At 51.5% G+C, this 26360-nt stretch overlaps 2 long non-coding RNA genes across 5 annotated transcripts in view; one reads left to right on the forward strand and one right to left on the reverse strand.

Annotated features, from left to right (window-relative positions):
* Positions 1-2250: 2250 nt before the first annotated feature.
* Positions 2251-26360, reverse strand: part of Gm35170 — a 44853-nt gene continuing 20743 nt past the window's right edge. For 2 of the 4 annotated variants that reach the window (XR_003949818.1, XR_001780376.2), the window contains one exon: positions 19163-19990. This is a non-coding gene — a long non-coding RNA (predicted gene, 35170). The other 2 variants (XR_389206.2, XR_389204.2) reach the window with 2 other exon arrangements.
* On the forward strand, positions 18587-20757 carry 2900041M22Rik (RIKEN cDNA 2900041M22 gene). The gene is made up of 2 exons (NR_015489.2): positions 18587-18774; positions 19602-20757. It is a non-coding gene; the product is annotated as an RIKEN cDNA 2900041M22 gene (long non-coding RNA).

Raw genomic sequence — 26360 nt, forward strand, 5'->3', positions numbered from 1 at the left:
AGGGGTAAAACACAGGGGTGCTGGGCTTCCAACTCAGCTGAGCTATCAGGGCTGGAACCCTCCCTCCAATTACTAGTCCATGGAAGGAGAGTTGGCTAAGATGGAGCTGTGGGCGGGGCTGGTGAAGCTCACTCAGGCTAAGCACTTGGCTTCAGATGGGAGCACTGCGGGCTCATAGCTTCAGATGGGGAAGGTACCTAATCAGCAGGGTTTATGCAAATATGTTAAAACTAGAAAACATGAAATCCAGAGCACATCTGACCCTTATATTCAGGTAGGGATGCACACAACCCACACAATACACTTATAGCAACTACAACTTAGGGAGATTCAGGCTACCCACAGCCCTTTGATGTTCATGAGCAACCTATAGAGCCCACTGACCCTTCAGCCCTCAGAGGGCTTTTTAGAGAGGAGTTAAAGTTAAAGTTAAGTTACTTCTGCAGCCATCGCACCTGTGGAGAAGCAGCTCCCTCCCTCTCCGCCACTCACAACCCCCAGGCTCGCTATCAGCTTCTGACATCAACACTGGTCCCAGCAGCCAGCGCAGCACACTAGAGTACCAGAAGCCCAAAACATCGAGAACCAAGGACAAAGCCATGTGCCTTTTTCCTACTGATCTTGCAGGTTCCCGAATAGGGCTTGAGTAGAGTAGAGTAGCCCGTGAGAAAGTGCAAGAGAGATGGGGAGATGCAATGGAGAAAAATAAATAAAAGTCACAGTCACAATAAGGAGAGGCACAGACTGCCAGCCAATGGCAGCAGAGCATCCATCCTAGAGGATGCAACTTGGGGAGGGGGGGCCTTTCTGAGTCGTTTCCATGGTTTCTGGCCCTTCATAATCCTCACCCAAACAGCTCTCTTCTTGCTCACCTTGTAGCATCTCCCAAGAGAAATGTATGACAGATGTACTGAAAAGGGGGGGGGTGTCCAGGGTTGGCAGGAGCTTAGTGGGAGCTAGGTGGGGAGGGGGCGGGGGGTGGAGGGAGGGGATGGTGAGCATAGGTCTTTCCCCAGGACAAGTGACCTGGTTCCTGCCTGGACATTTATGAGGTCAATCCTGGCCCAGCTCTGATTTATAAAAGTCTAGGGTCAAATGCATAGTAGTTCAGAGGGGAAGGGCCGGGCGGGATGCGAGCAGTGAGCTACACACTGAATGTAGCCCACTTTTCTACTCATCTTTTCTACTCATCCTTCCTGTGGAATGGATGAGTAGAAAAGACAAGAGCAGTGAATGAAACCTGGTGCTGACTGTCCAGCTCAGGCCTAGAGCTCAGGAGCTCAGAAAACAGTCGCTTTCAGAAAATGAAACAAAATTAAATTAAAGAAAGAAAGAAAGGAAGAAAGAAAGAAAGAAAGAAAGAAAGGAAGGAAGGAAGAAAGGAAAACAAAATGTCATTGAGGTGTAATGGCACACCAATAAAAGTTATTAGCCAGGCTGGCGAGATGGCTCAGTGGTTAAGAGCGCCGACTGCTCTTCTGAAGGTCCTGAGTTCAAATCCCAGCAACCACATGGTGGCTCACAACCATCCGTAATAAAATCTGATGCCCTCTTCTGGAGTATCTGAGGACAGCTACAGTGTACTTACTTATATATGTAAATATAGTAAATAAATAAATCTTTAAAAAAAAAGTTATTAGCCACTTTTCACTCCCAGGCAGGGTTTTTCTGTGTAGCCCTGGCTATCCTAGAACTAGCTCTGTAGACCAGGCTGACCTCTAGAGTGCTGGGATTGAAGGAGTTGAGCCTCCATGCCTGGCTAAAAGTCACCAGTCTTAAGGGTCCATCTGGCCAAGCACTGGTGGGGCACACCTTTAATCCCAGCGCTTGGGAGGCAGAGACAGGTGGATTTCTGAGTTCGAGGTCAGCCTGGTCTACAGAGTGAGTTCCAGGACAGCCAAGGCTACACAGAGAAACCCTGTCTCGAAAAAACAAGAACGATCCATCTGACAGGTTTGGGCTTCCTGTGTATGGTCGTGGGACTATTTCCAAGCTTTGAAGGTTCTTTGTTACCGACCCTATCCACGGCTCTGCTCTTTCCGGTTCTGGCTAGCATTCCACCATAGGGCTAAGTGGCAACCTTTACAAAGTTACTATTTGGGGCTGGCACACATGTGGAGGTCCGAGAACAACTTCCACTTTTACACAGTTTCCAGGGATGAGCTCAGGTCTCTAGGCTTCCAGGACAAGTGCCTTCACCTGAGGAAGGGCCTCACCTGTCACTGAGGAAGTGTCTTGCCCGTCCCGTGGTAACATTCGAATATTTAATTATGTACAATTATGCTTCAAGCCCTGACTCACGGTGCTGGTCCCTTTATGATCCTGCCGTTTCATCTCAGGTGCAGCTCAGCTCAGAAGAGGTCCTGTGGGGACAGAGAGGTAGCCCAGCAGTTAAGATCACATGTTGCTCTTGCAGAGGGTGAGGGTTCAGCTCCCAGCACCCATGCTAGCTCAAATCCACCTGTAACTCCAGTTCCAGGGGCTCCCACCAATCTTCTGACCCCTGCAGGTTCCTGCACGAACACGGTTTCTATACAAGCACTCAGGTGCACAGAGTCCTCCGTGTGCGCACTTCCTGTCCCACTGTTCAGCAGTCCCCACAGCAGAGGCAAATGAGAGGATTTCTAGTAGCACTCGATTTGAGGTTCGAGGTTGGCTCAGCCTTTCATCCTTCTCTGCTCCTTCTCCCTTGTCTTTTTCAAAATGCTCTTAAAGCAGGGGAAGCTCCCATGAAAGGAGAGAAAACGGGGATCAGAAAGGGTATGCGGGCACCCATCCGTGCACAACGCGAAGCTCCCTTCCAGGAGCTCCCCTTGACTGCCGGCCAGAGAAGCCAAGATCCAAAGCCTCCTGGGGGTGGGGGTGAGAGGCAGGAAATGGCCTCCCTGCACCCTTGCAGAGCAGAGGCACTGGTAAGTTAGGCTGAGGTCTGACCTCCAAGGAAACTTATGACCCATGGGAGACCAAAATGGGCACCACAGACCTCCTAGGTTCGGTGAACACTATCCTTAACCACGGTCTGAAAGAACTGGTCTCAACAGGACTTTTCTCACCTGCCCAAAGGCAAGAAAACCTGTGGAATGAGGGAAGGAGGCCTTGTGTGGGGTGCAGCACCCCGTGTGTGGGAAAGATTCTAGACCTGGTCACCATATAGGCTAAGGCCTTCACTACTCCCCTTTCACTTGGGCGCAGGCAGCAGATACCCACTCCCCCATGGCCAAGCAAGCGTCATTCCAAACATCTCCCTCCTTCACCCCAGACTGACCCTTCTGGCACCTCTCCATACCCACAGAGAAAAGTCAGATCCTGGTGGGGTCTGGGGAGATGGCTGGAGGAGACCTCTCATAGAGGTGAGATGTCCCTGGCTACCCGTCCTGGAAGCAAAGGAGCTGGGCCAGACTGTGGCTGGAATGAATGGGGTGCTTGTGCCTGACTGCCTGGGAACAGAGAATGAGCCCAGCAAGCCTCAGCAAGGCTCAGGGCAAAACTGGGTGGCTCAGTGGTGAGAGCACGGAGCCAGACTGCCCAGGGTTCAAGTCAAATTAAATGTGTTCGCTGTGCTAGCTATGTCACGTGGACTGTGCAATGGGCAAAATATGACACTCCCTCTGAATCTCTGCCCTAGTCACCACCCAGAACACACTTGAAACAGTGCCCAGTACACAGTAGGTGGCCAGGAAAGTCTGTGTTCCAAGCTTGGCATTATCTTGCAGCTAGGCCCTGCTATGTCGGGCATGGCAGCTCCTGCCCCAGCTGGCAGGGTATGGTGATGCAGGATAGGTACCTCGTCGCTCAGACAGGAACCTCTGACTCTTGAGGCCTGGCCTCCTGCCTGAGACAGAGGCAGAGCCAAGCAAAAAGCAAAAGCCACAGAGAGGCCCTGGGCTGACGCTTGGTTGGGCCACCCCATACTACTCAACTCCTGGAGGCCATTTATATCTTGTGACTTGCCCGGGCCGTGCGGAAGTCCTGGAAGCTGTCAGGATCCACCTTTGGGAGTATTTGCTCGCTTAAAGACCCAGAGGACAGCGCCAAAAGGAGAGAGGTTGAGGCCCAGGAGACTGGGTGCCAGGTCAGCCTGGGAGGTACAGGCTGCCCCAGGGTAGCCTCTTAGATCCTGTCCACAGAGCCCTTAACATGGTCTCCTCTCAGCCTCACCCTTTAGTTGCAACCAGCTCCAGGAAAGATGTGAAGCAGTCCAGCACTGGGGAGACAAACAGCAGGACACAGGCTGGGAGTCTTCCAATAAAGAAAGGGGATGTTGGAGGAACAGAAGAGAGAAGAGTGACGGGAGGGCACAAGCCACTGTGTGCACGTCCCACTACACAGGTGTTTGTGGGTGCACACTTACGAGGTGTGCTTGAGATGTGTGAGTGTGCACGCGCAGGTAGGTGCACAGGGTGTGTGGTGTGCAAAGGTACTGGGGTGAGGTGTAAGTGTGCAAACGGAGATATTCAAGTGTATGCACAGATGTATGCTCATGTGTGCAAATGTACATGTGTGGCAAACCAGAGGAGAGAGGGAGAAGAGAGAAGGGCAGAAGCCCCACCCCCACAAGCAGTTAGTCACCCAGCAACCAGTGCGGTCTGCTCTTCACAGGGACTCTGTGGGATCCACACACAGCCCCCAGGAGCCCACTGTGCATCACCATCCTTGGGGGTCAAGAGCCCTTCCACAGGAGAGTCCCTGAGACAGGCAGCTAGCTAGCCAATCCTGGCAGATCCACACACTCTACTAAGTTTAGGTGCAAGGTTGGGAGGAGGAGGAATCTCAGCAGGAGGGGCTATCCGCCTAGGTCAAGCCTGGAGTCCCACTCCCTGCTCTGTCCAGGGCAGCTACCTGGATCTCAACTTCCTTATCTGTAATGTTGGAGGTGAGGATGCTCAATTTAGTGTCACGTGACAATCACATTTGTCCTATTGCCCAGGCCTAGCCTGGGGCAGCTTTCCCCCTTCTTTCTACTCCGGATCCAAGACAAGCCAACCCTCACTCCCCTGCCCATCTCTGTGAAAATCTCCTGACACTGCAGACTCCCAACAAATAAACCCGCTCTCTCCTTTCCATCCCTGTCCTTCTCCCCACCTGGAGAACCTGGATCCTTCGATCCCACTCTTCTCTGATGGATTGTTCATCCTTTAGGAACACCCCCAGAGACATATTCTATCTTCCCCCAAGCCTGGAATTCAGAAGGAGGCACCTCTCTTGTGACTTACACAGGGCCCCGATATTTACCATTTCACTCTTCATTCTTGGCAGACTGGACGACCTGGCAATCCGCTAGCTTCCTTCCCTAGACTGTATTCCCTTGAGGGCAAGATCCTTTTATGCCCTGTGTCCAACCCAGGATATATATCCAGGAAATACATGAGAAAAGAACAAACCTTTCCAGCAAAGAACAAAACTCCACAGCAGGACTAGGGATGGACTAAGATGAAGGCTGCGGAGGAGGGGGCCTTCCCACATCCACACCTCTCACCCCCAACTCCCCCCACACACACACACCTTGTACTCTTTTCCCCTACAGACCCTGCTTTTACTCCGAGGCATCTGGAGGCTGGAGGCTCTGCCATCATCCGATGCTGGCTGGCTCATCAGCTGTTGCCATGGAGACCAGCCAGCAATCAGATCCATGCCCTCCTGCTGCTGGGCACAGTGGAGGTAAAGCCACAGAGAACCTTGACAAATGAGGGAAAGCTCATAGCTCCACACCCAGAGAAGCCTAGCACTGCTTACCTCCTCTTTCCTGCGGGAGGTGACCTCTGGAAGTCATTTCACCCCCCAAGGTCACTTCACTGGAATGCGGATGGGGCTGTCAACCCCTGCTGTTATATAGAGGTGAAATAAGCCCCTGAGGTGTGTGGGCCTGACACCACGTTTTGGCGGGCTATGACTTCTGATTTAGCTTTCTGAGAGGAGGTTGTGAGGGATGCCGTCTCTGACCCTTTATCCAGACCTATCACCCCCAACTCAGGTAGGGCTGCAGGAAGGAAGACAAAAAAATCTATTCATCACAACACTTAGGGATTCTGTGTGACACAGAAACAGAGACCTATAGGTATGCTGGTCACATGACCCCGACAGGCGGCATAATGTTGTTGCCACAATGGCTACCTCCTGCAATGAACTGATATGCTAAGACTTGCAACCCAGCTCCGGAAGATTTAGAATGCCTTTGCTGTTCCCGAACGGCCCCAGAGCCTCACTAGAGAAGGGGGTTGGGAGGGTGTATGGGCACATGGAAGCTCTCGCTTCGGGGATTGCTGGAACAGAAACAAGTCAGGATTCTTCAGCCAGCCCTGGGCAGGAAGGAACTCAGATCTCCAGATCTCGAGCTGGTCAGAGCTTCGGACCTCAGCATCTGAACCCAGGTTCTTATGTTTGCATGGCGAGTATCTGGCTGGTCAGCTCTTTACTCATGGGCACAGGTCTGTGGGGACTGGGCTCTAGGCGCTTGCAGGTCACAGAGCTGCCCCAGCCTGCGTGGACAGGAGAACTTTGTACCTGGATTTGGGGATAGGAGACTGCCAAGCCATCTGGCAAAAATGTGAATTTCTCCACCAGGAGGGATGAGGGTGGGAGGCAGGATTGGAAATAAGATAAGAATCTGTCACGACCTACGGAAGAGAAACTGAAAGGAAAATGCCCGTCTCAGGGTGGAACGACGCGTAAAGCATTCAAAGTGTGCTCTACCCAACCACCTCTGAGCTGCAAGCACAAGGTGACCCTGAACCACGTCTCTCTAATAAAAGGGAGCAGAGGGACCCCTGAGCAGCAAGGCAGGGGGACCTACCTTGAAGAGGGAGGGAAGCTAAAGATTTGCCTTATGAGCACAGCTCCTCTGAGGTTTGCTCAGGGGTGGGGACAAGCAGAGGGAAGCCAGCTTGGCATTTCAAAAGCGTTCAGGATACAGAATAGATGGCAGATATATTGCTATCCCTTTGGGCTCCTTGAGGGTGTACACCAGCGTCTGGGTGTGTGTGGTTAGCGGCAGAGCCAGAAGGTTCTGCCTCCCCCCACCCCTTCCCCGCCCCATGATTCTCTTCCCCCACTCCACCCCTGTTGGCCTCCTTCACTCCATCCCTCCCACTCCCCTACAGGGATTTAATTCCGACGTGTAAGTACCCCGTGAGCAAAAGTGTCTGTCTAGCTTAGAGCCGCTCTGAGTGTCACAGGAGAAAGGGCTTCCGATGATGACCAGAGAGGGGGACACACTCCCCTCCTCCACGTTCAGGAAGTGTCACTTGACCCCAATTTTGCTCACGGGGAGAGAAGGAAGCCACCGGCTAACTCCATGGTCTTCAGAAGTCTGTCTGTTTTCTAGTTTCCTTTTATCCCTTTTCCAAAGCTCTGCTCAGCCAAGGAAATGATGTAAACACTTACGGTGGCATTTTAATGGCCCCGGGGGTATCGATCCTTATTGTGAATCCAAAAATAGCTAAGTTATTAATGCTTGACAGTGCAGAGTCAGGATATCTTTCTGTGGAGAATTCGGCTTGCATTTTCTCTGGATTAGGAAGGTCCAAAACAAGGCTCACAGCTCCGGCCCCTGGGGAATGAGGCCCCGCGGCGGCAAACAAACCATCAGAAGAAAGGAAAGCGGCCTGGACCCAAGTCCTGATGACAGAGACCTCTAGACTCCAGCTATTAATGAAGCCCCTAGAGTTCCTAGAAAGAAACAAGGCAGCGAGTCCTTTTAGAAGCATTGTTAAGGGGACACCTGTGGCCACCACAGATGCAGGACTTGGAGTCAGCGCCCTATGTGGACCAGCTCAGTGTCTTCTCCGCTAGGGCTAGGTGACCTCAGCCTCCATCAGTGTGCCAAGCTTTGGCTGGGCATCTTAACAGGGTTACAGTTTCATCCCTCAGGATGAGTCCGGGTGTCCCAGATCAGGAGACCTCAATATGGAAACAGACCAGAATGGTCTCGGTAACCTCCTAGGGAGTCTTTGTGAGCCCCGGTCTTCACAACTAGGACCCTACCACCACCACCACCGTGGGCTAAGATCAAGGTATTACGGGATCTTACTGGATATCCCCAAACCTCAGTGGCACATCTTGCACGGGGAAAGGTTAAGCATGCTAAGACACGTGACGATTCTGTGACACTACAGGATGCAAAAGTACCGTGTTTCAGAGTCTCACCAACTCCAGCTCACTCCAGCCCCAAGGCTGCCAGACCATTAGTCCTTCCACCTGCTACCCTCACCCAACAATGTGGAGAGCATCCTGACCAAGGCAGAAACGTCCTGGGCCTCCCTATGGACTTCACCCTCATCCTGGCTCAAAGCCTGTTGAGAGGCACAGCTGACCAGGGCTTCTGAGAGGCTAGCGAAGACTCTCCTTGGGTACCAGCAGGACAGCAGCCATTAATCACTCTTGTTCTAGCTGTCAACCCTGGCAACCTCCTGTAGAGGCCACATAAGCACACTTCACCTTTAAAGGGCTCCAGGGTGCTACTCAAAGGGGGGAAGGGGGAGAAAGGGAGGAAGGAGAGGAAAGGAAGGGAGAGAGAACAAGCTAGAGATCTTCACCCCCTCCATCCTCTAAGACCCCCTACGCCCTCCTGATGGGCCTTTGTCGGACTCTCAGGTCCCAGAGGGGAGAAAGTTGAAAACAAGCTGGAGGGGCGGCTGTAACCAACCCCTCCCCCCTCTATCCATCACAATGACAGAGCCCTGGCCTCTGGAGTTCAGGGGGCTCCCCAGCAGGACAAAGGCCAACAGATGTCAGCACACACCCGTGAGTCTGTCACCATTTCCTGGGGTGGTGGCTGCCGCTGTGGTCTCTGATGGCTGGTCTTTTGGAGCCAAAAATGCAGGCAAGGGATGGGGTGGTGCCACTCCTCAAGGTCCCCTTCACACAGTCACACTGCCAAGTTGCCTAGCTCACAACTTGGTAACACAACAAGAGTAAAAGGAGAGATAAAAGGGCATATCTGACCCTCAGAGAATCTGATGGAAGAGGGAACCAACCATTCAGGTGGTCAACAAAGCACAAGGTGGGCAGGAGGAGGCACTGTGAAGCCCTGAGGGAAGGGGAGAGCTGTTGAGTTTTTAGGGCTCACACCCCAATAGTAGAGGCTTTGCTACCTGTCCACAGTGCCAATTCAAAAGACAAAAACTAGAGAAGAGCAGAAAGGAGATTGGTTGGTTGGTTTGTTTTATTTTGTGTTTTTGCCATGTGGCCACTTTCAGATAAATGACCCCAGCGAGATGAGACAGTGGGTAAAGTCCCCAGCCACCAAGCGTGGCAACCTGAGTGGAATCCCCAGGACCCACACAGTAAAGGACAGAAGCGAATCTTACCAGCTATCCTCTGATCTCCACACATACCACTCTCCCTGTCCGTAAAGAAATAAATGTAATTTAGAAATAGAATCATATAAAAGGAAGAGGTAAAATTCTAGTGACCCTCCCCCAAATCCACCTTCAAGGTGTGACATGAAACGAAGGCTTAAGTGTAGGGCAAGAGGTCTGCAGAGTCACTAAGGAGTCCTGGTCGAGGCATGGCCCTGTCCAGGACTGACCCATCTCCACTCAAGTAAGTCCTGCAAAGTGACTTGACAATGTGTCAGAATTGTATGCAATCCCTTTCTGGGAAGCAAGTCCCTCCTCTGGGTGGCACCAGGGCTTCTGTTCCTGCCCCGCTCCCCCACCTGAGATTCCCGAGGGAATGCCAACTCTTTGGGGTCCTTTGTTTCTACAGTCCAGAAGCAGGTTTGTCTTTCTTAGGGTACTCCCTCTGGATAACTGTCAAGTTTGACCCTGGTGAAAGTAGAAGTTATTCACACAGAGGCAACCTGAATGGACTAGCTGGAGATGGGGCCATCCATGGCTGGAATCCTGGTCTGCTGAAAGGATCAGTGAGGCCAGCTCCAAGAAGCTGCTACTCTCTGGACACTGAATTTTAATGATGAGAGATCCACTTTTTCCTGGCATCTGGCTTAAGGTGCCGAGGGGTGCCCTGCCCATGGCCAGACACTCCCCTAAGTGGCCACAGCTAAGGCCTGAGTGGGAGGTGGGTCAGCAGGGCTGCATGGGCCAGCCCAGGACAGCACCCATGGCTACCGCCTCCCTGAGCTCTCCAGCTTATTTCCCTCCTTCTGTTCTTTGCTGTCTACCTCCCAGGCTCCATCTACCCCCCAGAAACCTACAACCCTCTGGAAAGGGTGAAGCAAAGACCTTGATTCAGAAATAATTAGTCGACACTCCAGATCACAAACCAACTCTCCACTGACTGGAAACACGAAGGGTTCTAATTTCACTATAAAGACTCTGCTCAGCTTCTAACAGGACCCCCCACAGAGATGGGGGGGCTCTGTGGCCTCCTGGGGAGCTGCTCCCCACTGAGTTCCTTCAGCCCACAGTTCCCAAACTAGGACACAGCATATTTAGGACAATGCCACCAGGCAGAGAGGGAGCATCCTAAAGAAGGGCTGTGCTTGAGAGTTGAGAATAATATGTATGACTTTGATGGCACAGCACTTACAGCCATGGCCCGTCCTAGGACACGTCATGGGCTGAGGGCACAGAATGGAACTCAGAACAGCTTCAAATCTCCTCTGAGACAGCTACAGAGAACAAGGGAGTAGGGGAGACTGGAGAGGTGGCTGAGAGGCTGAGAGTTCAAGTCCCAGTTTCCATGTCAGGCAACTCATTACCACATGTATGGTCAGCTCTGTCTCACTGTGCTCATGTAAGCAATATCCACACAGAGGCACACAATTTGTAAAATGAAAATAAGCCGGGCGTGGTGGCGCACGCCTTTAATCCCAGCACTTGGGAGGCAGAGGCAAGTGGATTTCTGAGTTCGAGGCCAGCCTGGTCTACAAAGTGAGTTCCAGGACAGCCAGGGCTATACAGAGAAACCCTGTCTCAAAAAACAAAAACAACAACACAAAAGAAAGAAAGAAAGGAAGAAAGAAAGAAAGAAAGAAAGGAAGGAAGAAAGAAAGAAAATAAGCCAGGCAGTGATGGTGTGTGCCTCTAATCCCAGCACTTGGGAGGCAGAGGCAGGCGGATCTCTGAGTTCAAGGCCAGCCTGGTCTACAGAGCAAGTTTCAGTTTCAGGACAGCCAGAGTTGGGTGGAGAAACCCTGTCTTGAAAAATGAAACAAACAAGTGTAATACAAATGTCAAACGCCACACAGGCTTGACTTCAAGTGGCAGCTGGTTCCTCACCTTGGCCGCCCTACCACAGCAAAGGGACCAACTGAGTCACCAATAGCATGGGCTCCCTCTCCTCCTCCTAGTTCCCTGGCTGAGAAGTTCTAGACTGGAGAAATCCATTCGCTTTATGGTGCTCAGGAGAGCTCAGGTTCTGCTCAGGCAGAACCGTCAGAGGCGGCAGGAGCCAGGGTTCTCTGGTCCAGAAGAAGCTGTACCATCAGTGTGTTGCCAGCACCTGTCAATCACACTCCCTCTCCCACCCACTTTCCAGAAGCATCCACTGTTGGGGGGTGGGGTGGGTGGGAGCACTCCCCTGATGCCAGCTTGGAATGGCTGGAGGACTGTGCCTCTCAGGCTTGTTTGTTGCTAGCAAGCTCAGTTGCTAGGGATTTGTAGAATAACAAACACGGTGTATTGTTCCCTAGTTTTGACCTGCCTGGAGGCATCCTTTGCAGCTTAGAGGGAGAGGCTTTCTATCCCGTGGCCCTCTGGTGTGCCTGGCACTGGGAAAACACCTCACAGAGACCAGTCCCAGCAGGGGTGGCTGGCTCCTATATCAATAGCTAGGCAAGAATGCAGTTTTCCTCCTCGTCCTTTGCCTTATGGGATTTCAGGGGACTGAAGAGAGAGGGGAGGTCCTAGAGGAATCTTAGGATGAGGTGAAGCCTGCAGAACCCTGCCCCTTAGGGGAACCCAGGACCCAGAGCATCTTGGAGAACACAGCACGATGCTACCCTTCTGGCTGGCAGAACCGTCAGAGGCGGCATCTTTTCCTCCCGTGACCACACTGACCCCTAAGAGAAAGGTCATAGGGAAGCCTGGAAAATAATGGGGACAGACAGGGAGATGAGGGTACCATACCAAGGAAAGCCTGGGGTCAGATAGAAGAGGCACACACAACCTTCCACTTTCTGCGGCAAGTGGCATGTGGGCAGGTATAGGTGTGTCACCCCTGGGGCCACTGTGGAAGACAACCATTGGCTTGAGCAAGCAGGGGAACCCCAGCAGGACACCCACCCAGCATGAAGCTTTTATCCCTGACCTTCAAGCCATGCACCAATCCAGGTTTTCATCCTAAGGGATCAGCCAGGAGAACCAGCAAAAGCCAAGGTAGGAAATCAAGAGCCCGGCAGATGTGTCCCATCGGTCCAGACCCACTCAGGGCTCAGCCTTCGCTGCTGCCATATCATCTTGGAAGCAGCTTAGGTGGCATGTCATGTGAGATTGTTTATAAAGGTCTCTGCCTAGCTCCACCCACGACAGCCCTCCTAGTCTCCAGCTACAAGTCAGTAGGCCCCAGTAACTTCATGGCTCACTAACCTTTGACCTGGGATCACAGCTGGAGTCAAGCTCTCCATCCCTCTGTCTCATCTGACTTGATCTGACTCACTCAATTTTCTCGATGTAAATGAGGAAACAATTTATGATGGTTATCTCACCCAAGACAATGTCTCTCCTGGAGCTAGGAGGGCGACTTAGCTGTGTAAGCGTAAGGACCCATGTTCAAATCCCTAGGACCTACGTGAAAAGCCAGGCATAAGGTTTTGTGCACTTGAAACCCCAGTGTTGTGGGGAGCAGAGAAGAGGCTTGCCAGGCCTCGCTGGTGGTCAGCCAAGCTCCAGGTCCAGTGAGAGAGCCTGTCTCAAGGGAACAATCTGGAGGGCAATGGGGCAGAACACTCAGCAGCACCCTCTCTGGTGTCCCGCACCTATAGACCATGCATAACTGCACACATTTGTATGCATATGACACATATGTACATCGCAGAGACGGGGTGGGGGAAGGGAAGGAGGGAGAGAGAGTGTGTGTTTTAAAAAGAAAAATGTCTCCATCCCTTCCACAGTGTCTATTTGCTGTGTATAAATTCTGGCGGGGGTGGAGTGGGATGTGGCAGGGGCTCATGAGCTGGTCCGGTTGTGTGCGGACGTTGTGCAGGTAACCACAGCTGCTATGCATTGAAGAATACAACAGCAGCCACGCCCCTAAGTCACTATTCCACACCATCTATTCTTTTTATTACCAAAGACAGCTTTGGACTCTGTGATACAAGGGTTTGAGAAAAACACAAGGACTTTCTAGTACTTGAGCAAAGCCCATTTGAGATGCAGGGTGGCCAGTGACTCCAGCTCTAAGAAGCTAGGGATGAGAACGTGGGAGTTCACCAAGTCTGGCAACTCCAGACTTCCTTTCCTTGGGAGTGGCAGTAGAGCTGGCATCCTCCTGCCACCCCGGGCCCTGGCACGCCTGACCCGGGAGCTGGTGGACTGGGGCCAGCCACACTCAAATCCACTGCTGATGATCCTGAGAAAAAGGAACTACCTGGGGCCACCCTTGGGTGCCTGCTGTACCTTACCTGGGCCTTGTCTCCTCTGGAAAGGTGGCCAGGCCTGGGTAAAGACTACACAAACCGTAGGGAAAATCGCGGCCCCAGCAGCTACATGCGCATGTCCAAGACTCTGTCCCAGCCCCACCCCCTCCCGCGCGCCTCCACAGCTGTCCTTAGCTCCTAGTGACCAAGGGAAGTTAGCAGCAGGCATTTGAGTCCCACCCTGCTCCCCACTCTCTGCCCACATACCCATCTCATTCCAGGTACAAGGGCAGGCTGGCTTGCCGTCATTACAGACGATAGCACAAAAACACAATAAAATACAATGAGTGTTTTCTCAGAAAAAAAAAAAATCCATTAGATGAATTACTGTTGTAATTTAATAATGGGATGGGAAACTACAGCAAATTACCGGAGTATATAATTAAAGTAAATCTATTTTAAAGTCCTTTATTGCTTGATAATTCTCAGCTCTCGCCCTCTTTCACCGCTCCTCCACACTGTAGCCCCGCCCCCACACTGTAGCTCCGCCCCCATTCCCTTTCCTGCGCAGGAGGGGGGGGATGGGAGTGATGGACGCCTCTGGCACTTCATGCCTCAGCTGCAAATTCCGCTCTCATTTTGCATCTCAGTGATGGACAGGATGTGTGTGGAACCCTAAGGTCAGGGCTGCTCGCTTCCAGGATGAGCTGAGATCTGCCACCTACAGGTTCCCAGTTCTGCCATTCCTGGAACCTAGCGGCTAGGGGCTGACTTTAGAATCAGGCATGGGCTGGGGACATGGCTCAGTGCTTGCCCTACAAGCACGAGGACCTGTGTTCAGGTCCTTAGCATTCACATAAAAAGCCGGGTGTGGTGATTAACGCCTGCTGTTCCAGTGCTGGGATAAATTCCAGGAGCTGCCTAGCCAGACAATCCATCCCCAATCAGTGAGCTGCAGGCTCAGTGAGAGCCCCTGTCTCCTCAAATAAAGCAAAGCACCTTTGAAGAAGATGCCCAATGTTGATCTCTGGTCTCCGTGGATGGTCACAGATGTGTGCACCCACACAAGCATGTACATACAACAGACACGCAAACACACACACACACACATACACACACACACACACACACACACACACACACACACACACGAAAGAAATACCCTTCACATGGGGTAGACAGAAACCATTGACCTGCAGGATTCAGACTTGCCAAAACTCTCCAGAACCAATGCTGTGATGAACCAGGTCAGGAGCTGCCACAAGGCTCAAAGGATGACAGGAGCAGAGGAGCAGCAGGCAGCTGCTGGTCCAGTGGTACTTTCTAGAATTCAGTATAGGCAGGAGGGAGCCAGGCTGCACAGTACATGCAAAATTAAATCAGAGAGCTAGGCATGGTAGCTCATGACTGTAATTTCAGCACTCTGAGGCTGAGGCAGGCAGGGGGTCCGGGTGCTCTAAGTGTGAGGTTAGCCTGGATTGCAGAATAAGTTCCTGTCTTAAAATAAAGAAGGAGTGAATTACTTTCATCAGAAGTCCTAGGATATGTCACAGAAGGTCTCAGACCTTAAGATTGGAAAGAGAGACTTCACAGCCCAGACTTCTGGGGATAGGAAGGACAGGAAGGACAGGGAAGGGGTCACCTAAGTGAAGAAAACAAAAAAAAAAAAAATTTTTTTTTGATACAGTATCTCTTATAGCCCAGGCTAGCCTCAAACTCACTATGTAGCCAAGGGTGGCCCTGAGCTTTTGTTCCTCCTGTTTCTAACTCCCTAGTGCTAGGATTATGGGGTGTGTCACCTTGCCCAGTTTTATGTGAAACAGGGATTGGAACTTTGAGCTTTTTGGATGCTCAGCAAGCCCTCTACTTTGTTACACCCCAACACAAAGAGAGAATTTTTATGGATCCCTCAAACTCAGGAAAATAAGTTTCCCCTTTCCAGAGCCCCCAGACTATATACAAGAACCAAGTGGCCTGAACAGAGACAAAGTCACATGTTACTTTGTTAGCATAGTGAGGGCTTAGAGGAAAAAAAGGTCCCCAAACTGCCAGCAGGTCTTAAGGGAGACCAGATGTTGCCCAGAGCCACCTCCCACATCAGCCAGCAGTGGTCCTGCCCTCCTGGCTGAGCACAGAATTGGGTTTCTCCTATGGAGGGTACTCAAGGAGCCCCATCCACTGGAAGAGGAAGGAAGAGAGAGGTTACTTTAATAGTCTGGAGACCTATGCAAATGAGATGCAAAGTGGCATGCAAATTGCACCTTATGTTCTTGAATCTCTAGTCTTTCCTGGGCTGAGCCTCTGCGGCCTTCTCCGATTTCTAAGGGCCATTTTCCGCTTCCAGCCCTTGTACAACAAAGACAGGACTCTAAGTACAGTTCTGCCTCCTCCGCAGCCCGCAGCCTGCAGCCCCACCACATCACCGGTATACTTTCCAGTCCAGGATGTGCCCAGTGATCTGCACAAAAGCCCCGGGGATGACTGAGAACAGTGAGGGCAGGCACACACATGTCCTTGAGACTCTTTGTAGTGTCAGGACATTTTGCTGAACCGGATACTGTTTCCATGATAGAGAAAGAGAGCAGGGTATGGAGCCATAGGGAAGGAAGGAGCAAGACTCGTGACTATGTTCAGGGGCAGGGAAGAGCAAAATCAGAACAGGAGGGGCCCAGACTAGAAGGTGTGGTCCTTAGAGGAAAGGATGTGGCGGGCAGGGCAAACAGAATAGAGAAAGCCTCAGAAAGGACCATGGGGAACAGCCCCCTGCCCGACCCCCACAGCATGGCCAAGTCCAGCTGTCCTGGTCGTTGGCCTACGAGGGCCTAGACTTCTCAAAAAGCCTCAGGTGGCCCCAGTCTCATTCAGGGTCCTAAAAGTTGGTCAAGGGTTCTACAAGAAGGCTCCACACCCTCCCTCCCTCTCGAGGTCCCTTCCCTGGGCTCCTCTGGCACCTCTTTGTCTAAGAACAATGTGGGTGGAGGGAGGAGAATAAAGCAAGCACGTCAGGCGATTCTCTCCTTCTTCCTCCCTGCCTTCTGACAGCCTCCTCATCTGCTGTAGCAAGCGAGGCCCAGAGTGACATCAGAGACACGGAGGGTGGGGGGCAGTGGCCCCTCCCCCATGCCGGTGTCATCATGCTTTATACACCTGCACTGTTGGTCTTTCCTCTCCAGAACAGAAATAGGCCCTGCTCAGCAGCTCCAGACCCACCATGCTCTGAACAGTCGGGATCACCAAGACCACAGGAACTTTCCTAAGATGGCAGTGGGGGAGGACTGGAGGGGTGGGGGGAGGTGGGGAGATGGGGGGGGTGAGGTAGGAGGTGGGGTAAAGTGGGGTGCAAACAGCTCACAGTGGAGACTCTGAGATATATCCCCTCTCCCTTCCCTGCATGCCCAAACCAGATCAGAGCTTGCTGCCATTCGTTTTTAAGGCACACCTCCCTGTTTCTCCTTTGTGGGAATCACCTTCTAAAGAGGGTGACCTTTGGCAGAAGCAAAGCTCTGGCTTCCAAAGGAAGCTGACACCTTGCAGTTGGAAACTTTACACCAGCGATGTCTCCGTCATACTGACCACCGGCCAGCCCCTCTGAACAAAGCAGGCACTAGGGAAATGTTATAGACTGAACTGTGTCTTCTCGAGTCCCAGCCTTCCCTCGCAGTGAGGCTGTGTGTAGAAGCAAACCCTTTAGGAGATAATTAAAGCCAGTACAAGAAGTCTTGAGCACAGGGCTCTGTCTTCGTTACAATTCATGGTCAAACTTGACAGCATCTAGAATCACCTAGGGTGCCAACCTCTGCGCATGTCTGTGAGGGAGGAGTCTTCTAGATTGGCTTAGCTGAGGTAAGAAGACCGTCCCTGGATGTGGGTGGCACCGTTCTATGGGCTGTGGACTTGAGCTGAATAACAAGGAGAACATGAGCTGAGTGCCTAGACTCATCTCTGCTTCCTGCTCACAGATGCTACCTGGCCCCTGCCTCAGACTCCACACCACGCCAGGACTGCACTCTCAAACCATGCACCACAGTAAATCCTTGCTCCATTAGGTTGTCTTGTCATTTCAACAGGAAAAGTAGCCCAAGCTGGTCCTCAGAATGGAGCTCGAGGAGACAACAGACAGCTCCCTCCTCCCTCTTCCCTCCTCCCTCTCAGTGACTGTGGTTTCAGCCCCTAGCCTGTAGTATGTGATCAGGCAACCAATCAGATTAAAACCTACACCTCCTATGCTTTTAGAGCTAATTAACACAGATGTGGAAATGAGAATGACCCACCAGCCACAAAGGAAGACTCCCATGAAGATCGTATAAACTAGAACCCGCTCTGCAGAAGCCTGCAGGATAAGCATTTCCTGCTGCCCTCCTGCCCACAGCTTGCTTCGGGCTTCACTGTGGGTTCACGTGGGCCAGAAGCTGCCAGCACAGCCCCTGTGTGCACAGCCCAAGATGCATGCCTTTGGCCTATGAGGGAGAGAGACAGAGAATGTAAAGATGAATCTTGTTAACTTGACAGAATTGAGAACTGGATACAATCCTCCTGGGCTGGGGTCTTGGACTAAACAAAAAGGAGGAACAGAGCCTGGCACCAGTATCCATCTCTCTCTCTGCTTCCTGACTGAGGATGTCATGTGACCAGCATCCATCTCTCTGCTTCCTGACTGAGGATGTCATGTGACCAGCATCTCTCTCTCTCTCTCTCTTTCTCTCTCTCTCTCTCTCTCTCTCTCCTCTCTCTCTCTGTCTCTGTCTCTCTCTGCTTCCTGACAGAGGATGCCATGTGACCAGCTGTCTCCCACTCTGGCTTTCACACCATCCCCACAATGACCTTGAACTGTGAACCAAACAACCCTTTCCTTCCTTAGACTCCTTTTGTTGCTGGATCTTATCAGGAACAGGAAAATTATTTAATACAGAAAAATTCACTTCTCAGGCTCGGCCAGTCTGGGCTATGCAAGTCTAATAAAGAGGCACAAAGATTCCAAACTCCCCAGGCTCTAGGAGGACGCCCCACCAGGGATCTCCTGGAAGCTCCGCCCACTCTACACGCTGCAGGAACACCTCGGACCTCAGAAAGGACGGGCTTGCAGGAGTCTGCCCCGCCCATCACACACCCATTAGAAGTAGAGCTATGAGGCTAGTTGAGCTGGCCCGCTGATTGGTTATATGGTCTTGTGCTTCCTTTTAACTTCTCTGGGCTTCCACTTCTCCCTCGGCAAAACACACAAGACCACGCCTTGCAGCTGCACCGCGCAGATGCCTTCCGAGCTGTCCTAAAAGCTGGGATCTCTCCGGCAGTGCAGGGTGAGTATTTGGTTAGGAGGCTGCTTTCTTTATCCCTTTTATGAGAAAAAGGACAGACCAGCACCAGTTCCACCTTCCAAGTCGGAAGCTTGGGCATGTGCTAGTCAGACCATTTACCCGTTATCACCCAGCAAAGATGTGATAGCTCTGGAGTCTTCTCCAGGAACCTGCTTCAGATCCCGTATCTCAGACACTGTTTCCTAGTGCCAGCCTTGCTAGTCAGCAGAGAGAGAGAGAGAGAGAGAGAGAGAGAGAGAGAGAGAGAGAGAGAGACCTGACCAGGGTGGCTGCTGTCTTGATATCATAGCTCATCATTTTGTGTTCAACTTCACAGGACTGCAGACTAGCTCCCAGATACTTTGTAACAAATGACACCAAGACAGTGAGCTTAAAACAAAACAGTGAGGTTCAGGGGTCCAAGCCTCTGGCCAGGTCCTCCACTTGTGCTCTCATGAAGCTGCCATCCTAGTCTGAACTGCTAATCGTCTGAAAGAAAGATCCATCTTCAACTCAGCCAGTTGGTGTCTGTCAGTTCCTTGTGGGCTGTCAGGCTCGCACTATGTGGGCTGTTGGACCTGTTTCTTTGCTGACGATCAGATGGAGACCACACTCTACTTCTGGCTAAATAGCCCCCTCTATCAGCAACTCAGAGCTTATCCAGCTGCTTTGCCAAAGCCAGCATGGGGTGGAGGGCGGGGGGTGGGTATCATGGTCATTTGGTCAGGCACAGTCCCACCTTCAGACACAAAGGTGGCAGGAGTCATGGAGAACAATCTGGTGGCCACCATGTGACACGATAGTCACACAAGCATGTCCTCAATTTCCAGATTCAGGAAGAATGTCAAGAACAGGTGAAGGACCCACCCAGGCTCAGTTCAGTGGGAAAACGTTCTCAACAGCTTTGATGTCCCTGAGCTACATGCAGGTGGCGTTGGTACCTGGCTGGCTGCGGCAGATCCAGAGCAGAAACCACATCGGTGGGAGCCAGGAGACTGAAGAGCTTCCCTTCCTACTGCAGTCCTGTTACCTGGGGTTGGCCGGTCTGCATAGTGTGGAGTCAGCACCAGCTGAGGATGTACACATCGGTTGACATTGGCCAGTGCTGCTGCTTCTGCCTCTACCCAAGTGGTCATTGTTGGGAGGGAGGTCGTTGGGCTCCAGAGGGCAGGTCGAATGTTGAAACTACCTGAAGTTCAGACCAGCTCCCAAACTGAGCCTTCGGAAGAAAGGCCTTTTGTTAGGGGAGCCTCTGGAGTGGGAAGAGAGGGCAGTCTCCCTCCCCGAATAGGAAGTCTGCTGGTGGTGATATCTAATGAAGACTTTTATGATAGAAATGTAATTGTTAAAAAAAAATTTTTTTTTTACATCGGTCTCAGAGCTTTCAATCCAAGAGCTCGATCATTCCCTCATTCATGCCCTAAATAAGCCCTAATTAATCTCGAGGCTGGAAGAAAGGAGGCTAGATTGCAGCTTTCTCTGTAAGGACACACTTCATATTTTGGGGGAGTTTGAAGAGGCTCTCAAGCACTTCCCTCAGTGGTATTTTATCAGCGGCTCAGAGCGGCTTCATTAGGCTGCTGAAGTTGCTAATTGCATTACCATATTTTTAAGCCTCATAGGTGCGGGCCAGGCTTGACATCTTCCAATGTGCCCAACCGTTTGCCAGCTTGGCATGTCAGAGACCCCTCGCACAGTTTGCCTCAGGTGCAAGGAAGGCGACCAGCACCAGTGTCTCAGGGGCCTGCTGGCCACCTGCTGGGAGGGAAGCCACTACCAGGTCTCATTCACTTGGCAGAGAGAATGTGGCTACAGAATCAATGTCGTGGTGAGGCTATAACTCCAGCATTCAAGAGACTAAAGCAAGGGCTGAAAGATGGCTCCATAAGTAAAGCCTCTGCCTCTGTCCCCAAAGCCACATGGTAGGAAAGAATTAAAGGGGGGAAAAAAAGCATAGCTTTAAAAGTTAATGTCGTCCCATGGAGTAGAAAAAAAAAAAAAACCTTCAATACCCTCGCCAAGGAGGGAAAAACAAAATGAGCCCATGTGTGCACGCATGCATTCTTGTGGGTAGATATAAACATATGTGCACACGTTTATTTACATAGACATGAATATCTATATATGTGTGTTTGGACAGATATAAAAATATAGGCATATATATGATAACTGTGCATATGTGTGTAGGTAGATGAAATACATATACATATATATGACTGTATCTAGGTAGATGTAAATATATGTGCATATATAAATACTATATGTTTACATAGATATAAATACATGCATATATATGGATATCTATATATTGCATATATATGGATATCTATATATTGCATAACTATGAATGTAGATATATGAGTATAAATGCATGTATATATTTATATAGACTTGAATATATGCAGATTCTGTATTAGTTACTTCTCTCATTGTTGTGACCAAATACTTGACAAGTACCAAATTAAGGGGCTGGCGAGGTGGCTCAGCAGTTAAGAGCACTGGTCGCTCTTCCAGAGGATCTGGGTTCAGTTCTCAGCACCCGCGTGGTGGCTCACAACTGTCTGTAACTCCAGTTCCAGGAGATCTGATGCCCTCTCTGGCTTCTGGAGATACTAGGCATGGAAATGGTATACACACACACACACACACACACACACACACACACACACACACACAGAGGCAAAACACTCGTACACATAAATGTTTAAAAAGCAACAAAACTTTGAAAAGCAGAGAAAGGCTAGAAAGTGATGCTGGACTACACATCTCAAGAGCTGCTCCCCAAGAGAGCTGCTTCCTCTAGCTGGGCTCCACCTCATAAAGATTTTGCAACCTCCCAAAACAGCACCAGCAGCTAAGACCAGAGTGGGAAGCTAGACCAGATTCTCAAAGAGAACCTTCTGTGGGAGGTCAGGAGCCCCAGACAGCTGCACCCCTCCAAACATGCATTCCCCATCTGTCCATAGAGTAGAGAGGTGATGTCCATCCTACTGAGACAAGAAGATGGCTGTCTGATAGGGGAAACAGTAACTCCACCCCAACCACTGGTCTCTCACAGGGTCTCAGCCCCAGCTGTGCACAGTTGAAGGCAGCTGAGCACCCACCCCGAAGGTGGGGACCCCTCAGGGCCAGCAGATCCTGCCAAACATACAAAGCTGGGTCCTGCTGCCCAGCACCATGGTAAGACAGAGAGCGGTACACCCATCACTGCTCCCACTGTGGAGGTCAACTCCCCACAGGGCAGAGGAAGCTCCTGTCCTCCTGCCCTGTCAGGAGCAGGGCTGACACGTGGATCCTTGTGATAGGTCTTCCCCTCTTGCAATCCTGGAGCTCAGCTGGCATCTTTAAACTAGCCCTGGGGGCAACAGGAGGAAATGGCTGCTGGGCCTCCCCCAGGCTGTGGGTTCCTAGTCCTAAGGTTGCTGCCTGGAGAGACCCAGTCCAGAGAAGGTCTGGATCATGCTGACAGGTTAGGGGGGCTATCGGGGGAGTGCTGATCCAGGAGAGAGGCTTCACATTAAAAGAAAGGAGAACTCTGCGCATGTTCAGTTGTTCTAGGAATAAGGGAGGGCCTTCGGGGCACTACTTCCCAGAGCTGCCCCAATCTTTGAGTTTCCTTGACCCCAGACTTTCAGACTAGGGACACCTGCATTGCCAAAGGAGGAATGGTTCAGCAACTGGCCAAGAACATTCCAGAATAAGGCTTTGCATTTCCACCTGCCAATGGCTTGCTTCCCAGGAGGCCCCTAGAGGGTGAGCTCAGCCTCCAATAGCTACTGGGTAGGTTGAGGGGTGCTGGCTACTTTAAGGACCTGGCTGGTCCTGCCTTGGGAGAGAGCTCTTCAGTGTGTTCTGTAGGAGGCCCCTGTTCCCCATATCTGATAGTGGGTGACATGTTGGTGGAGTCCAGAAGTTGTTCACAATTCCTGGCAGAGAGCAGTGTGCTCTCAAGCCTTGGCTTTGGCGTTGGGCAGACAGGGCTGCACCCTGTGTGGGATAAGTGAAAGGGTCAACGGGAAAGGCTGAGTGCCTTCCCCATCTCCCTCCATAGTCTCTCTCCACTGCCCATCCCCTCTCCATAGCATTCTCCCTCCTAACCACTGCCCTCCCTATCCTTAATCGCACAGCATCTTCCTAATGCCCACCTAACACATCCCCAGTCCATAGTCACTCCTGCCCATCCCCCACCAGGACTTCTCTCCTACTGCCCCCTACCCCCAACCCGTCTACCTCACTCCCAACCTCCGCAGTCTCTCCTCACTGCCTACCCACTCCTTACCTAACTCTCCTCCATAGCGTAGTCCTCACCGACCACCCCATCTCGCCACAGCCTCTCCCCTGCCCCACACCTGCCATGCAGCAAAGGCCATACCCAAGCACAAGCCTCAGCCAGAGGAGGGACCCGGACTGTATCTGTTTACTAGGCAGCCTGGGAAAGAGTTGTCTTTGAGGATTTCCTGTCCCAGATCCTCTCACCCCTCTACCCTTGTCTCTCCTGCCCCTGCCCCTGTGCAGAGATGGAAGGGGTGCCCACGGCGGGTGGGATACAGGGGTCACAGACAACCTGCCAGCTTTGACACTGGGAGAGAGAAAGGCCAGGTTTTCAGTGATTTAGAACACAATAGGCAATCCTTGGGATGAGGGATCCCCCACCTGAGAAGACAGCCAACACCCATGGCAGAAGCAGCTTCTGACCCTCTCCCTCTCTCAGACTCACAGCTAGGGGTAGGACTCGGGCTTATGTTTTGAAACCCAGTTCTCTGAATAGCCCTAATGTCACCCTAAAGGACACCAGAGGGCTGAGCACCTCCTAGTCACACCCTCTCTTGCATCGGCTGCAAGCCTTGGTGGAATAGATGCACAAGGCTGCACGCGTCTTGCATGAGCATGCACAAGGCTGCATGCGTGTTGCATGTGCACAGCCCATGTCTATGTCAAGGAATCCAGCCAGGTAGGTACCAGGATCTCTCTTTTGGACTCATGGTCCCTTTAATACAGATTTCCTCAGCTTCTCCTTCCCTTCTCCCATGTGTCCCTGCTGAGTCCCAGCACCTACCCTGGGTTGGCACTGCTCAGAGTTGGTGTTTGGTAGCTGTTCGGACAATGAAACAAACATCTTCACACAGGCACACCCACCAGCAGCCAACTCTGTAGGCACAGGCTCCATCTACCAGTCCCTCCATATCTCGAGGCAGGGGCATTCCTCCTGCTCTGGCCACACTACCTCTTACCCCTCTTACCTCTTTCTGCAGCTGCCCAGCCCCCCAGGCTACCCTCCACAGTGAACCCTCAGGCTACCTTCCACAGTGGACCCCCCCAAGGCTACCCTCCACAGTGAACCCCCCAGGCTACCCTCCAAGTGAATCCATTTGACCTGTTGACAGATTTAACCACGGGTCGTTTAAAAATGACTATTTACATGCTTCTAAGATGACAGGGTTTTTAAAAGACATTCTGGAACCTTCCTTTCCCTCTCTCTGAGTTCTGCCAACCCGCCAGTCTGCCTCCAGGTTTCTGCGGAACCAAGGATCCCATTTCACACCCCACTCAGAATGTATAGTTTACGACGTGTAGGTCACCTGCTTTGGGGACCTTCCAGAGCCTACCTCAGTTTCATCTGTGAAATGGGAGAATAACAACGCCAGCAGGCTGTTCCTTGTGGAGAGTCAATGACCTGCAGGTATCATTGTGAACGACTTGGAGCAGAGCTCGCCTGTGGTGTCCGCCATTATGATTGTCACCGTCATTTTATGTGTGCAAGGAAAGAGATGCTAAGAGCCGGACATGAGAGGTGGTGACAGACAGACTCCCCAGAGCTCACTGGCCCGCTGCTCTAGCCGATTCAGCGAGCTCTGGGTCCGAGAGAGACCCTGCCTGCCTCAAACACTAAGGTGGAATCAGAGTGGAGAAGACACCTCATGTTACCGCTGACCTCCCTCCGCGTGCGCACTTGCACGCGTCCGTACACCAGCACATAAATTAGTACACATACATATATTTATACAAAAAAAAAAAAAGGAAATGCTGTTAAGAAATACAGTTCTGTGCAGTAACCAATCATAGTTGCTGCCCTAGTGGCCCTCCCTTATGAAAACCCCTCCAGGGCTCACAGTGTCTCTCAGCTTTCCAACTACTGCTGGCTGTGCTCCCGACCCCCACCCAGCCAGCCACTTATCCAACAGAGGAGAGAGTCAACAGAACCACTCCCCCCACACACACCCCAAAACCCCATGTGGCCCCAAATCAATTCAATTTGGCAGAACCAGCTTACATCTGAGTCCAGCAGTAGCCCGTGGTTTCAGGGCAAAATGCAAATGATAAATTCTGGAATTCACAGCACCCGAGGTGACTTTCCAAGCGCAGGGAGCTTTCTCTCTGCAGGAAGCAGCGGCTGTGTTGGCGTCGCACCCTTGATTGTGGGGACGGTGTTATTGCAGGTGTCTTATCTCGTTCAGCATTATTATTTCTCGAGGATAAGACAGCAAAGCAAGCGGAGGAGCTATCAGGCAACCCGCACTCTGTATTCACAGGCGAAAACCTCCTAGGACTCGTAAAAAGCAACCAGATTTGTAGGGTGGGGACAGGTTTAAAAAAGGGGTGGGAGGAACCGGCCAGCAATGGGAGCCAAGGAGGAAAATATTTCATTTTGTGTGTGGTTAAGGGAGGAACCAAGTTCAAAATGCCTTCTTTCTCCCCCTCTTTCTCTCTTCCTTTCTCTTGCCCCCGCTTCTCTCCCAATATCCTACACACACACACACACACACACACACACACACACACATCATGTTTCTGTGTTTCGTGCTGACTGATGCTATTCCTTATGGCTTTCAGAGCAAGAGAAGTCACCAGGGCTTCATCTGTTATGTTTATTCCGACAGAAATAAATCTCTGCCTTCACTTGGCCCAGGCTGGCTGGGGAATTCAGCTGGCCACACCCCCTACCACCGGTCACCACCCCCTAGCACCTCCCTGTGGGTAAGCCCAGTAGAATGGACCAAGACACACTTTGGCCTTATTGATCACCAGGCTGCTTCATTACCTCTGTGGGCCATAGATCAATAAGCTCACAGCAGCATAATAGACTTTTTAAGAAAATCAATTAGGCAGAATTTTTTTTTTACAGCATTGAGTCTGCACAGCCCTTGTATGGGTGTGTGGTTTAAAGTGTGCAGCACAGCTCCCTCCGAGAGCTGTCTCATAATGAGTGGGGCCAAGGCCAAGCTGAAAAGCACACAGGCAGTAATAGAGACCGGCCGAACTTGAGGCTGAAGAGAAGTCTTGGGGAAAGGACGGAACCATTCACGGCATGGCCTTGTTAGAGATCTGTGAGTAACCCCACTGGCCACCCTGCCTGATCCCTGAACATCCTTTTGTGGACAAAAATCTGCGAGCGTGCTTCATTCGTCTTGATTTTGAAGATGTGGAACTGAAGCTTCTTAGAAAGCTCAGACCGCTGTCTGAATTTCCCATTCAGAAAGCAGAAGGAAGCTGGGCGGGCATAAACATGAAATACGACCAGGCTGTGGCTGTCCAGATTTGGCACTGTGCCCCCCAGGCCTCTTCCCTGAGCCTGCAGAGACACACCTGGG

The sequence above is a fragment of the Mus musculus genome, chromosome 11 (genome assembly GCF_000001635.26).
Source record: "Mus musculus strain C57BL/6J chromosome 11, GRCm38.p6 C57BL/6J".
NCBI lineage: Eukaryota > Metazoa > Chordata > Mammalia > Rodentia > Muridae > Mus > Mus musculus.